This window comes from Pipra filicauda, unplaced genomic scaffold, assembly GCF_003945595.2.
Source record: "Pipra filicauda isolate LSUMZ 115617 unplaced genomic scaffold, ASM394559v2 scaffold16_size7369187_pilon, whole genome shotgun sequence".
In the NCBI taxonomy this organism is placed as follows: Eukaryota; Metazoa; Chordata; class Aves; order Passeriformes; family Pipridae; genus Pipra; species Pipra filicauda.
In genome coordinates, this window is record NW_024104207.1 from 7,119,055 (window position 1) to 7,131,117 (window position 12,063).

The 12,063-nt window shown below is 47.2% G+C and overlaps 1 protein-coding gene across 2 annotated transcripts in view; it reads left to right on the forward strand.

The window, feature by feature from the left end:
* LOC120322935 (autism susceptibility gene 2 protein-like) overlaps positions 1-12,063 on the forward strand; it is a 209,570-nt gene that overhangs the window by 84,313 nt on the left and 113,194 nt on the right. The window lies entirely within an intron of this gene.

The window sequence follows — 12,063 nt, forward strand, 5'->3', positions numbered from 1 at the left end:
CTGCTGAGGGTGCCCTTGATCCCTTCATCTGTGTCATTAATGAAGGTACTAAACAACAGTGGTCACAATACAGACCTTTGCGGGACGTCACTGGTTACTGTATGTCTGCCAGGACTCTGAGCTGTTGACCATGATGCTCTGGATGGGACTGTCCAACCAATTCCTAATCCACCCAACAGTCCACCCATTGAATCCATCTCTCTCCAACTTGGAGAGAAGGATGTTCTGGGGGACTGTGTCAAAGGCTTTACAGAAGTCCAGAGAAATGTCATCTGTAGCCCTTCCCTTGTCCCTTGTTACTCCACTGGGTTGGTCAGGCAGGACATGCCCTTGGTGAAGCCGTGCTGGCTGTCCCAAATCACCTCCTTGTTCTTCGTGTGCCTCAGCACAGCTTTTAGGAGGGTCTGCTCTGTGATCTTCCCAGGCATAGAGATGAGGCTTTCAGGCTGGTAGTTCCCAGGATCATCCTTCCTTCCCTTCTTAAAGATGGATGTAATGTTTCCCTTTTTCCATTCACCCAGGACTTCGTTGACTGCCAGGACTTTTTGAATGTCTTGGAGAGTGGCTGGGCAGCTCCATTAGCCAGTTCCTTCAGGACTCTGGAATGCATTTTGTTGGGTCCCACAGACTTGTTGACGTTCAAATTCCTCAGGTGGATCTGATCTTCACTTACAGTGAGAGGGGCTTTGCTCTCCCAGTCCTTACCCCATCACTTGAGAGGTGTGGGATCTGTGACCCTTCAAGCTGGTACTTGCTGTACTTGCCACTGAGGGAACTCTGAGCTGACCTCGGTGTGCAGGCAGCCTCCAGCCCTCTGCTGACCTCAGGCAAGTGAAAAACTGGAGCAATGGTACAAGAACTGAAGGTTGGGGATGAGTTTTGGCACTTGGCACCCTCTGGCATGCCGTGTACTTGTTATATTTGCTTACATGGGTGTGCATTGGTGCCACGCTGCAGGTGAACTGAACCAAACTCCTGAAGATTACAGCTCTTGTGGCCAGGCATTCTTTGATTGCTACGAAATGATCACCAGTGATAAGGATTTATTAATCAAGGTGGGACTAAAAGGACAGCAAATCTGAAAGCAGCATCTTCAGTTCAGGGTCCCTTCCCCAGGGCTGTGCACACGAGCGTGGTTTGCCCCCTCTACGTGGCTGCATCAGTTGGATGAGTCTTGCCATGGCTGAGCAGCTTCTTTGGCCTCTTCCTGCCCATGCCTTGGAGGATCACACTGAAGATAAAAGTCAAGAAGGAAAATAAGCCCTTGCCCACGTTTCACTCTACGCCAGGATTTCAGTTTTAGTCCAGACCTCTTTGCTGTTCAGTTTTAGATGTTTAACGTGTCACTCAAGTTGAACGTTGTGATGACAGCAATCAGATTCACTCGAGTACTTTTGTGCTGGCACAGTGCTCTCGTTCGGATACGTGTCAGCAGAGGGGATTTAAAAATACGGATGTGCTGCGCTAAACCAGGCTGAGAAGGATTGTGTGCACAGAGAGATGGCCAGTATTGTAAAACAATTACCGTTCAAATAGGGTGGAAAAGAGGAAGGAATACTAATGTCTCTGTTCTGATGATGTGTATCTGAAGCACTGCAGGGTTTCAGACTCAGATGTTTGAAGGTGTTTAGGACCGTAAGCCCAGCTTAGGGGACCAAGTCTATACATGCAGAAGTCTCTTTGGAGACTCAGAGAACATGGTGAAGGTCACAGGGTAAGGACTAGTAATAAGCCAGTGCTAGAAGCTGAACCCAAAGTGCCTCAGTCATAAGTTGTTGTGGTGTTTTTCACCTAACATGTAGGGAAAGTTGCTTTTACTTTTGGAGCTCACTGTTCTTCTTAAGGTATATATAGTGAATTTAAGCTTGTTGGCCATTGGCTGGATTTTCTTAGTTACCCTTCTGAGGTGTCCTAGATGTTAAGGGTCCAGCCCTTTGAAAATCAGCATGAGCACAAACACTACCCTGTTTAGTTTCTCAGTGGTTCAGAGGAATGTGTGGAGCTTAATGTGTAAATGTGGCAGAGGGTTTTCTGCCAAGTAAAGAGAAAAAAGAAATAATGACAATATAGCTGTGAACATTTTTAAAGAGAGCTTTTCTTTAACTAATTTATAAGTTCTATCTAAAGGGGTTGTCTTTAAGACACTGTTTGGTCTTATTTTAAAGTAATCATTTTCTTGATGAGAAAATTATTCTCCTACTTATTTTTTGTTAACATAATGTGATGTTCCTGATGAACTTGAAGGTGACCTTTAAAGGGAGGATACCCTGAGAGATCTGTACTGATGCTGGAGCTGGCGGAACTGGGTCATCACACAGACCTGCTGGTAACATGCTGTTCTTTGGGGACATTGTGAGGACTTTGGGGAAAAATACACTCACGGGCATCACACCAGTTCTGAGCTGTGACCTGACCAAGTGTGTCAGGATGACACACTCAAAACTGGAGAAGGCCACGGGCTATTTCTGATTTGTTTGGGACTTGTCTAAAAAGTGAAGCTGTTGCGATACAAACGAGGGAGTGACATTGAGACACCAGTTTTCTCCTTTTCCCCTGGTTTGGGCTGTCACTAATTTGACTTCTTGCATCTTAGATCCACATGCTTTCTGATCAGGCTGCATTGTTTGAGGACATGTTCAGCACAAAGTGGCTGTGTGAGGAGGTGGTTGGCAGCCATCCTGGTCCCTGGGTCGTTGAGCTCTTGATTGTCAAACCCTCTGGAGGCTGTTTTGAAGTTCGGTGCTTGGTACCTGTCATCTGCAAAGTGACAGTGGTCTTTGTGCACCAAGAACTGGTGTTTGCTCACCCCACCCAGGACTGAAGTTTGGGCTTTGGGAACCTTTGTGTCCACCAGAGATGATGTGGCTACATGGAAGGTCAGGGTGGTTGTCCTACAATGAGGACAGTGATGATCAGACCTGCTGCTGTCTGCTGGCTCAGGGCTGGTGCAGAGGACAAGGTCCTGTGAGCCTCCAGGTGCATCTCAGAAGCTCCCCAGAGAGCAGATGAGGCAAACAAATTCCACTTTGGAGGGTGAGACAGTTTATCCCACTTGCAGGGTGTTTGTTTTTCATCTTTTTGCTGGTTTGAAAAGATGCCTTTAATATCACTCCAGTGGTATTGAATGAATGGTTTACTGGACTGGAGGCTAAAAAACACTTCAGCTTAGAAAAATTAATTCTTCTGAACTATAATCAGGTAGAAAATGAGAAGATTGTTAAACCTATGTTTTCTTTGTGGCAAAGACAACTTAATGGAAGTCTGGAGTGTGCAACTGAGCTAACAAAGTTTTAAAGAGCCAACAGAAATAGGTAGCAGGACAACGTGTGTCTGACAGCTGAGTACCGGGGATGTGGTGACAGAGGCACGGAGTGAAGTCGGCAGAGATGCCGGCAAAGGGAGTCTGGCGGCAAAAAGTAGGCTGGTGAGAACAAAGCACTGCCTGTCGCGGGAATGATTGCTCGTCCCTTTGATCACGGCGAGGAGGGAGGCTCAGCGAGCAGCGTTCAGACGGAGAGAGGCGAGGGAGGGGTGGGAGGCTGCAGCCCGGGCGTGGTGGAGGCATCGCTGGGCACCCCCGGAGCTGCACGGCCCCTGCCCAGGGCTGGGTTCAGCACCGACAGACCTGGGGAAGGAGGGCAGGGGGCTTTTCTCCTCGAGCTCAGGGCAGAAACCCTGTAGGTCCCGAACTTCTTTAAGGCAGTGGCTCAGTGCCCTCCGCCTGGCTGTTGCCTGTGAGATCCCGAGTGATAACTTTAAGGGCTGCAATGTGACCTGTGTAATCTGCTCAGCCTCTGCCCTGCCTTTAGTTTCCTTCCAGCCCCGTGGGTGGCCAGGAGGAGATGGAAGCTCTCCAGTGACACGCTGCAGTAGGTTTTGACCTCGGGAAGGACAGAACAGGAATTGTACCGGCAGCATTTACTGTCTGGTGGGGTTTGAGGGGGAGGCTCTCCTGTGACATTGGGTTAAGAGACTCCGGTGGTGGCAGTGCCTGGGCTCTGCCACGGAATGTTGTACTGCTTGTTCATCATCCTCCTGCAGTTGCTCTATCACGTCTCACAAGCAGCCCCCGAATTATTCATCGTGAGCACAGGGCTCTGACCAGGACATGCTGCTCAGCAAAGCCAGAATCACAAATGAGAGCTTTAATATGGAAAAGGCAGCAATGCCTGGTGCCTGTCCATCTTCTCATTTGAGGGGCAGCAGCTGGAAATAGGAACAAAATTTTACTGGTGGTTTCATGTTGAGCCTTTCCAGCCCGCAGCGTGCTGTAGAGCTTTATTAACATTGTGTTTTTAATTTATTTTTTGGGTTTTTATTATTTTTTTAGACTGCTTGTGTGGGCCAGCCCTGGCCACACAATGGTGGATTGGGTGGCACTGGTCTGTTTGTGTAGCAGCCCTGCTATCCATATGTACAATCTGTATCCTTGCTTTGGAACAACTGCACCAAAGCCTTTTAATCAGTTTGGTTTCACTCAAGTGTACAAATTCTCCTCTCATTACATGTACAGCTCCCAAGTTTACAGGCAGGAACTTCTTGGACAGACTAATATTCCTTGGCCATCCTAGCGTGGAAATTTAAAATTTAATATCTTGCTGCAGGTCTCTTCACTTTTATGCAAATTCTAATGTAAGATTATGGTTTGTAGTTGTAAATTAGAAATTAAAGTAAGTTTTGCAGGGGAAGGAAATGTGGGAAATGGCAGTCTTGGTTTTAAATTTTTTTAAATGAGGTAATCCTAGTGGTTTGAGTACTACAGAGATGCACACCCTCTAAAAAGGAGAAGACTGGAACAGCAAACATGGTTTAAAAAGGTACTTAGCTCCGTAGCTGTTAATGAAGAAGTAGTTGCTACAAGGCTGTCTCCCTCAGTCTCCTGACTTCTCTGAATGAATTTGGAGGCAAACAATAGGTTAATTGTTCTGGTGTAGGAAAAAAAACCCCAGAATCCAGATGTGGCTCACTTTTGCTCTTCTGTAAGCCCCGAGGCTGAGGGGGTGTGTGAGGACCTGCTGCCTGGAGGAGGGCTGTGAGTGCCACAGGGCTCAGCTGTAACTCCTGGCTGGAATTGGTGGGTCCTGGGGGATAGCAGCTCCTGACACAGCTCTCTACCTTTAATTTCTATTAAGCAAATCTGTAGCCTCTGGGACCTACTAGGATAGCTGTATCTGGCTGTTTTCCCACGTGTGCTGGACCTTTACATGGCAACTTGACTTGGCCCATTCCAGCTGTGCTGGGAGCAGCTCCCCCTGTGCCAGGATGACAAATGTATGAAAATCAGGAACAGAACAGGGAAGGGAATGCAGAATCTGAATGAAATCACTTTGATTCTGGAGTGCTGCTCACACTTTTTCTAGAAGCAGCCAGAGCATTCGATGAAATCAAATTCTCTGAGTCCTCATATTCACACCACACAGGCTGCACTGAAGGATTGGTCTCCAAGACTGACCCTTAGTGGTCCAAAATTTGCCATGAGATAGATGAGAGAAGGGGAAAACTCAGTAATAGAGAATCCTTTTGTGTATAACCAGAGTTTCTGAACACTCTCAGTATTTAGATTTGCTTTTTAGAAATCAATATCACTTTTAAATCACTTTTAAGTATCACTTTGAAAGAGAGTAACGGGCTCTAGTGCTGTAATATCTACACCAGCATACTTAAAAAAGCTAAAATCAAAAGTGCTTCACAATAATGTTAATTGCATATGGATAAGATTTTGCAAGGCAATTTGGGTTTTGCCTCCCTCAGTGATTTTCAGTGGTGCCGAAGCTGTTGTGCTTCAAAGCAGCTTTTGAAAATGGAGTTTCAAGGGTTGAGCCCTGTATGTGCTTTTGAAATTGCTCCTTAACTCTGAAATACTTGTATTTTTCTAGATTGCCTGTTGACAGGGTGTCTTTTCCCTTCCCATCGTGTCTCCACAGGAAATAATGTGATGGAACCCTTGGAGCTTGGGCGTGGGACTGTGCCTGGTCCCAGAGGATCAGGCACAGCCTTGGCTCAGCCCTGTGGCTGTGGCAGCCCCAGCACACACAGCAGGGCTCCGAGAAATGCCTTCCTAGCCCTCAGTGCAAAGAGCTGAAGAAAAACACTGGTATTATGGGCTGTGCAGTTCATTTCTTTGCAAATCTTCAATGGCTGACATCTGTTTGCTTTTCTTTGTGGTTTTGGAAAAGAAGAGAGGATTTGGATCCAAAATAGCTATAAGATGGCTTGACATGGAGCAGCATGAATAGGCTTGTTTTGTCTCCTCCTGTTATGAATCACTTTCCATATTAATTTCAGACTTCGAGTCGATGTGTATCTGGCCCTGCAGAGCTGCACACCACTTTGAGTCGTCCTGTTGTTCAGAAAAGAAATACCTCGTGTTTATTTGCTTCATATCAGAAACAAGGGTCCCACGTGGAGGTTTGTAGAGGTGGGTTGGTGAAGAGCCTGAGCTGCCAAGGCGCAGTCGAGCCGGTTCGAAGGCTTCTGCATAGCTGGGGAATGTCAGGCGTGATTCCAGCCCTCCAGTCAGAAGTTTAGACAGACTAATTATCCCTATTGTGCCGTTTCTTCATCCACCACCTCAGGTTTTGCTTTCTGTCACGTCTCTGCAGTCAGCCCGTGGAGTCACCCGTGCTCTGTGTGTTCTGTGCTGTGCTGGGACAGTCCCATGTCCCGGCATTTAGAGCCTGCCAAGGTCTCCTCTCGGCTGCAGTTGCTTGCAGGACTACCAATTAGAGCTTTTTTTTCTCATTTTTTTGTCTGAATATCAGTCAGCTTGCAGTAAAGGTCCTTCCTTTCTCTGTTGCCAGATGTCATGGATTACTGCCTCTGAACGGCTTTCCCATGAAAAGCATAAATAAATACAAGTCCTCAAGCTCCTGGCGTGAAGTCAAGACCCCCTCCTCTGTTTTGCTGAGCTTTTTTTCCCCCTCTTTTTCTCAGACAGATTAATGTCTTGTCTTTATTGACCTATTTTGGTCAAACATCAAAACCACCCATCCTTCTGTGTGTGTGTGTGTGCCTGGAGGAGATCGTGGCCATTTTAGGGATGAAGAGAACAGCCGTGGGGTGGGAAGCTGAGCACCTGCCCAAGGGGAGCTGCAGCTCTGGGGTTGTCTTTGGACATTTCTTCTGCCTTTTGTGTTGGTCTCGGAGTCAGATGGTAGTGGGAGAGGGTTGTGTTTATGTACAGGCTGTTATATTGTATTGCTCTATGGGTGATCCCTGGGATGAGTTCCTGTTGTGTGGACAAGGTAGCAGAGTGTCAGGGGGTGAATGGAGCAAATGGAGAGAAGGAATCTTTTCAGTGGATCTTTTCAGTGCAAATGATAACACAGTGCTACTCTGTATTCCTGCATGGGTTTGACCCCACTGAGCTTACACTCTGCCCAGTGGGGTTCTCGCTGTTGGCTGAGGGATAACGGGATGTAATCCACGGTATCAGCTCATTGACTTACAGCGTTTCTAGCCCTGTAATGTAAAACTCAGGAGTTAGACCCCCACATAAAGGTGTGATACCAGCTTAACAATCATCAAAATGGGAAGAAAGGAAAGAGAGGGCTTTGAATCTGTCACTGGGTTGTATTTTCAAGTTCTTCTCTGATATTTAGAAATTGTTTATATCAGAAGCTGGGAGTCCTAAGCCACATGAGTCCTGGAAGGGCAGATTAAAACGAGTAATGGGAGTAAAGGAAAAAGTAGTTGTGGAAACCTTTGCAGTGAAATCACAGGCATTACCAGCACTCCACTAAATGAGTGTTCTGATTAAAGCTGGGAGGAGCCATTTGTATTTCCTTACATTTCCCTGGGAATGTGGCTTCTCATCTGAGCACAGGCTCCTGCAGCCAGATGCAGTTTGCTGTTGTTGTGGCACCTTCACATAGGGAACATCAGGCTGCCTTTCTAGGGCAAACTGCAAACCTGGGAGCTTTGCTGGCAATACCAGTCACCTGACAAGGGACCAATAAATGAGGGGACTGGCACATGTATAAAAAGGGATATAGATGGGTTTGCTGTATGCCAGCACTCCTCCAAACACTATCTGTGGCCACTGTTTTGTTCTCAGCTGCCATCCTTGTAGTGCTGCTGTGCTGGCTCTGCTCCCCTCACAATTCTTTTGTGATTTGTGAATTATTAAGATGGAGTCAGACAGAAAGCAGAGTTGGCACAGCCAGGCTGTTACCCTATTAGAAGGTCCAGATGTACTGAATCAGGGTTCCTTGTGGCTTCTGATGAGGAAGAAACAAAACAGGGCTCTAGTTAGGTTTAAAGGATTTGGTAAGAGCACATGTGTCATGGGTCTAACTGCCTTTGATGGGTACCAGATGGCAAACAGAAAGGGGAGGATGGAGCTGGGGGAGGCAGAAGGATGGAGAGGTCCTTTGTGAGCCTCTGTAGGGAAATGTCACGTGCAAAAGGTGCCTATATACATGTGTATATAGATGCTTGGGTAGAGTTATATATGTCTACATGTGTAAAATCATCTTTCTACCCGCTGGGTCACTGAGATACAAGCCTGTTGCTACTCTGCACCTCTCTTTGAAATGATAAATCTCATTGCAATGTATCTCACAGCTCTGTGTGAGTTTGCAGCCCCTTCATTTCCAGAGGAGGGTGAGACTCTGCAGCTTCAGCCCCGAGAGCCAGGTTTGGTAGGGGTGCTGGCCTGGGTAACAGATCTGCACTGTCTTCACTTGAGTCATATCCAGTGGTGAATCTCAGCCTCTGAGGGAATGAGCTGCTGTCACACAGACATGGAGTGCAGGGATGCTGCCAGGGGCTGGCTTTGGGAGAAACCAACATTGGGTCAGTTCTTACTATTTTAAATTGTAATTGGTTTCTAAGTCACTGAATCCTTGGGCTGATGAGATTTTCTCTTTAAAAAATTACATTTGTATATAATGAGTCAGGAAAGAGAAGACAGCCCAGTGATTTATTTGTGTGCAGTGGTTTAAACACTGTGAGTTTTCTCAGTCAGTCCCAAAAAAGCCAAGCACACTGGAAACAGTTGAAAGGATTATGTATGGCAAAAGGGCTGGAAGAGATCTTCATTGACATGGCACCATTTTCCAATTTGCAACCTGTAGGATGCTGCAGCTGTAACCAGGAACTTCTGTCGCTGAGATAATTTGGAAAAGAGTGAGATATTGGATTAAAAATCCAGGCTAAATGCCTCATTAGTGTAAACCAGCATAGCAGTTTGGCTTCCAGGGAAACTTATAGATTTATAAACTACCTTCGGGTCTGACACGGTGTGTTTTCCACTCTTGTGCTGTAATTCAGTACAGCTTGTACAATAATGTAGATGAACTGCTGGCAGGGAAATGGAGTAGATAAATCTTTTATGAGTGAGTCCAGTGTCCCTGGGTTGGCTCAGCCCTCTGGGGAGCTGCACAGGAGCTGGGCTGGCTCTGGCTGTGCTCTGGTCTCTGCTATGGATAAAGAGGCTGGAGCATCATGGCTGGTACCTCTGATAGGGTCCCTGAAGTCTCTGTCACCTGGGGTGGCCACTGCTCAACCTGGAGTTGTCCCACATTTATGGGACAAACACATCCTATGTATATCTGTGTGTATGTATATATATATATATATGTATATCACTTGCAGTGATAAAAAAGCCCAGAGCATTTTCCTTTTTCCCGCAGGAGCAGGGAAGGTGTTACGTGCAGAGCTGGAAAAATGTTTTGCCAAAACCTATTTGATTAAACCAAACCCAAATATTTGTTATAAATTAAATGTTTAGAAAAAATGTGTTGATTCCAATATAATTTCCATGGAGAAACATTTTGGAAGTGAAAATATGTAGATCTGGAAAATGTCAGAATTTAACTGGGGAATTTTGCAGGGTAGTTTGATGTGTGTGCCTTTCTCACATGTTTTTTTTTCTTTTGCTTTTCATAGTATATTGAGTGATCATATTATTGAGCCAGCATAATATGGTGTGATTTGATACGTAGCTAATGCACTTATTTACATTTCTAAAATATGTGTATTTAGATACAGATGATTATTTGTTGAATCATTAAGGACAGCTGCTTTTTAGTATGGTTTGAACGCCCTGCTTTCCTACATCAGTGTTTCATTACCAAATACTAAAATTTGATATTTTTGATATGTCTGAAGTTGAGCTGAGGCATGATTGGAATAATGATGAGTAGTGAGGGTTAGAAGGGTCTTTGATCCAACTGGGAGTAGGGCTGGTGGTCCTTTTCCTCAACCCTCTTCTCAGAGAAGGCCAACCTCAAGCTTAAATCAGCTTACTCAGGATCATACCCCACTGAGTTTTGAACACATCCAAGGGTGACAATTCTTTGGCCTCCCAGTGTTGGATCACTGTCACAGTGAAGGTTTTCTTATATTGCAGTGTCTTACACTGCAGCCTGCTTGTCCTTGCTCCTCTGGAGCCTGTCTCCACCCGCTCCACACCCTGCATTAGGGGGCTGAAGGCTGCAGGAAGGTCCCCTGAGACTCCTCTCCTCTTGAACAAACATGTCTCCCTCAGACACTCCTCCTCCATCGTGTGTTCCAGCCCCAGGGCTGCAGCTGGATCTGGAATATCTGTCTGACATTGATCCAGCTGAATTGGACACTGGTGATAACGAAGACTCATTGGCACAAGGTTCAGCCTGGGTGGCTGCTCAGGGACATGCCAGTGTGTGCCCTCCTTGGGCTCTCAGCTCCATCTCCAAAGCCTCTGCTGCTGCCAGAGCTGCCTGATTGAAGCTGTTTCAGATCTGTTCATTCTCATTGTTGTCGTGTTTCCAGATCGCAACACAGACGTGGCCTTTCTGCCAGCGTGGGGGATGCTCTCCCCGCAGTGCAAATCACAGATATTTTCATCTAGACAAAACCAAAAATGTTTCTATTAATAATAAACAACAGCTGTCATGGAGGAATTAAAAATAATAGAGTTGCTCGACTCATATGGTGCAGTGCATCATGCAGACTATTTGGGGCAAAAAGAAAACATTCTGCACAAAATTTTAAGAACTTGTGTTTAATTACATTTACTGAAACTGAACCCAACACTTGCACTAGGGCTAGTCTGTGCTGGAGGAGTCTAGGGAGACATGTAACCCTCAGCTGCTGTTCACACCCTACAACTGGCACTCTTACAACCTTTGAGGCATCTTCCACGTGAGGATTTGCAGGCTTTGCCTCCAGACCCGTGTTGAGCTTGGCTTCAAACCCCAGCCAGCCCAGAAGTTGTATGGTGAGCCCCTGTCTGGGGTCTCTGCACACTCACAGAATCACAGAATATGCTGAGTTGGAAGGGGCCCACAAAGATCACGGAGTCCAACCCTCAGCCCTGCACAGGCCCAGCCCCAAGAGTCACCCCCTGTGCCCCAGAGGATCAGCCAAACCCTCCCTGAGCTCTGGCAGCCTTGGGGCTGTGCCCACTGCCCTGGGGAGCCTGGGCAGTGCCCAACCAGCCTCTGGGGGAAGAACCTTTGGCTGAGATCCAACCTGAGCCTGCCCTGACACAGCTCCAGCCATTCCCTGGCTGCTGTCCCTGGTCCCCCCAGAGCAGAGCTCAGTCCCTGCCCCTCCTCTGCCCCTGCCCAGGAAGGTGGAACTGCACTGAGCTCTCCCCTCAGTCTCCTCTTGTCCAGCTGAACACACCAAGTGCCCTCAGTGTCCTCACACGGCTTCAAATCAAGGCCCTTCCCCATCTCTGTTCCCTCCTTTGGACACTCTCTAATGGCTCAATCCCTTCCCTACATTGTGTCCCCCCAAACTGCCCCAATGTTGAGGTGAGGCCGCCCCAGGGCAGAGCAGAGCAGGACAATCCCCTCTCACAGTCAGTTTGTTGCCACGTGTGGCCTCGTCCTTGGCAGAACTGCTCCCTGTCCTGGCAGTGTGTGCCGAGCCCGGCGCAGTGCCAGAGTTCACTCCAAGCATTCCATGAACGTGGAAAGGGAGAGGAACACCCGCTCCTGCTGTGGTGCAGCTCCCTGGGACGGATGGCTTAGTGCATCCTTCTGATTGTTGTGCCAGCAGATGCAGGGATGTAAGCAGATCTAACACAGGCAGCTGAAACCAGGGAACAAAGGACGCTGGTGTGCATGAGCC